We start from the raw sequence: 3,521 nt of genomic DNA, 5'->3' as shown, positions 1-3,521 counted from the left end.
GTGAAAGACAAATATCATATGATCTCACCATTAACAGGAATCTAAACAAACCAAACAAGCAAGCAAAATACAACCAATGACACTCAAATATGGAACAGGCTGTCAGGGCCCAGAGGGGAGAGGGGAGAGAATCATAGGGGAAAAGGGAATGGACTCACATGAACAAGTATAAAAGACACATGGACAATAACTAAGGGTGGGGGGTGGAAAGGGGAGGGAGGTGGGGAGCATGGGGTGGGGGGCGGGCAGGGTTGGGATTATAAGTCAGAAACCTGTACTTGAACAAGAATTAAATAAAAATTATATTTAAAAAATAAAAATAAAAAAATAAATGAAAGCTTTGATGGATAAAGCAATCTTGGCTGTAGGTTTTGGGATTTCATGACTTGGAATACTTCTTTCCAGCCCCTTCTTGCCTGGAAGGTCTCTTTTGAGAAATCCACTGACAGTCTGATGGGTACTCCTTTGTAGGTGACTGTCCCCTTATCTCTTGCTGCTTCTAGGATTCTCTCCTTCATTTGAATCTTGGCTAATGTAATTATGATGTGCCTTGGTGTCTTCCTTCTTGAGTCCAACTTCTTTGGGACTCTCTGAGCTTCCTGGATTTCCTGGAAGTCTGTTGCCTTTGCCAGACTGGGGAAGTTCTCCTTTATTTTTTGTTCAAATAAGTTTTCCACTTGTGGCTGTTTCTTTCCCCCTTCTGGTACCCCTATAAACCAGATGTTGGAACGTTTAAAGATGTCCTGGAGGTTCCTAAGCCTCTCCTCATTTTTTTGAATTCTCATTTCTTCATTCCTTTCTGGTTGGATGATTTGAGGTCCTTCTGGTCCATTCCATTGATCTGAGTCCCAGTTTCCTTTCCATCACTATTGGTTTCCTGTGCATCTCCCTTCATTTCAATTAGTTTAGCCTTCATATGTGCCTCTAATTTGTGACTATGATCAACCAGTTCTGTGAGCATCCTGATAAACAGTGTCTTGAACTGTGCTTCTGAGAGGCTGGCATTCTCTCGGTTGCTTAGAGTTATCGTCTCTGGGACTTTGAGTTCTTCTTGCGCCATCTTTTGGGCTGTTCGTGCCTGTTACGTATCAGGATTGGAGCCATAGGTATTCACCAGAGCAGGGCAACTCAGTCGCTGGGTTGTGACGCTGTATGTGGGGGCAGGGTCAAAGAGGAACAATGGCGTCCCGTCTGCCGCCTCCCACCACGGCCCCCACAGGTGGCTGGTGCTGCAGCTGCCACTGTCACCTGGGCCCACGTGTTTCGTCCCACTGCACGTGAGTGCACCACGGCCGCGAAAGATAGAACTAGTTATTCTGGTTGCTTCTCCCACCGTCGCCACTACTGCTGCCTTCCTGTCAACTAGAGACCACTAGGAATACTAACCTTTCTTTGTTAACTCCATGCCTTCCTATCTGTATCAAGACCTTGAGAAACAAATATACCATCTGGAGAATCTGCCTTAAACAAATTGCCAAGAACAAGCTAACCATCTTCACCTTCCAGGTTTTCCTCAATGAGACCAATAGAGCTAAAAAGGCCAAGTCTTTCATAGAGCTTTCCATATACAAGTAACAATTCCTCATTCTATACTCCTAAACTGTCTTAAGATATATCAACACCCCTGAGAGTCACTTCCTGACTTTCTACTACCTCCAGTAAAAGGAGCTACCACTGAGTTCTCCTAAAGCCTGGCTTCTTGCCTCCCTGACCCTGGAGAAGACGGGGGATTCAGAGGGGTGGAAAATAAGAAGCTATTAGAGAATAAGAAATGACATAGGAGGATCCATAGGAGACTCTGGAGATCCAGACAATTAAAAAAAAGATGTAGGAGAAGAAGGTAATGATTAGGAGGAGGGTATGTGGAGATAGTTGAGACTTTGAGGGAAGCACCTTTTCTGACCAAGAGGTGAGACAAGGGCTCAAATCTTCAGTGGACAAGATTCCAGGATCTAGGGAGAGGTCTGGAAAGTTGCTTCATATTTCTACTGATAGTGCTGATAAAGCATTCTTCCCCAAGATTAAGAAACCTGCAAGACGCAGTAGAGACTTTTCTTTTCAATTAGCACTTTCTCATTTAAACTGCATTACTATATAGTTTAAAGTTGCATGTAGAATATGCCACAGAAAGAAAGAAGGAGCTCCTACCTTTTGCAACAGCATGGATGGAACTGGAAAGCATTATGCTGAGTGAAATAAGCCAGGTGCTGAAGGACAAATACCATATGATCTTACCTTTAACAGGAAGCTAAACAACAAAACAAACAAGCAAGCAAAATATAACCAAAGACACTGAAATAGAGAACAGGCTGACAGTGACCAGAGGGGAGAGGGGAGGGAATTTCAGGGGAAATAGGGGAGGGATTTAGGGGAACATATATAAAGGATACATGGACAACAACTGAGAAGGGTGGAAATGGGAGGGAGGGGGGAGCACGGGGGGAGGGATGGGATGGGAGTAATAGACAGAAAACTGTACTTGAAAAATAATTAAATAAAGTTTTTATAAAGTTGATTAAAAATATTTTAACAATAAATAAAAAAATTAGGACATATGTAAAGTGAAAAAAATTAAAAAACAAAGTTGCATGTAAAAGCCACTTGTCCTCTCACCCTCTTTTTCATCCTCCAGAACTAAAACTTCTCTGTTGTGAGCACCACCCACTTAGGAACTTCCACATCCTGAGAATAACAACAATGGCATAAATATTATTTTTTCAGCACTTACTGTGAGCCAGGTTTTTATTCGTGTTAAATAATTGAATTCTTAAAATCAACAGTGACTGATCTGCTAAATCATTTATGGATCAGTATTAAATAATTTAAAATAAACTGCACATTAGAAGAGACAGAATAAGACTTCCAGCCAAGTTGTAGGCACAGATAGTAGATACACTGTGCTTCCCCACACAACCAAATGAAGGACAACAACAAATTCAAAAACAAAAAACAACCAGAACTGCCAGAAAGTTGAACTGTATGGAAGTCTGACAACCAAGGAGTTAAAGAAGAAACATTCATCCAGACCAGTAGGAGGGGCAAAGATAGGCAGGCAGGGTGGAGAAGACTCACAGCAGGGCAGTGGCTGGAGGACAGATGGAGCTGGCTCACAGACCAGGCAAGCTGGCAGCTGGCAGACCATTCAGTTCTACATTTGCATGTGAATAAACCCAGAGGATCAACTGGGGAGCAAGACAGACTGAGCAACCCAGGGTTCCAGCACAGGGAAATAAAGCCTCAATACCTCTGACTGAAAGAACCTGTGGGGATTGTGGCAGTGGGAGAAACTACTAGCCTCAGAGTGGAGTTTGTTGGAGAGACCCACAGGGTCCTAGAACATACACAAACCACCCACCCAGGAATCAGTACCAGAAGGGCTCAATTTGCTTGGGTAGCAAAGGAAGTGACTGAAAGCCACCAAGAACCCAGCAAGTAGCATTGTTCCCTTTTGGACCTCTCCCCAACATACAGCAGCACAATACAGCCAAATGGGTTGCACCACCCTGGTGAATAACTAATAC

Source organism: Sturnira hondurensis, unplaced genomic scaffold, assembly GCF_014824575.4.
Source record: "Sturnira hondurensis isolate 20B ecotype Veracruz unplaced genomic scaffold, ASM1482457v3 Scaffold0017046, whole genome shotgun sequence".
Taxonomy (NCBI): Eukaryota; Metazoa; Chordata; class Mammalia; order Chiroptera; family Phyllostomidae; genus Sturnira; species Sturnira hondurensis.
The sequence above is the reverse complement of the archived record's forward strand: the minus strand, read 5'-3'. Positions refer to the sequence as shown.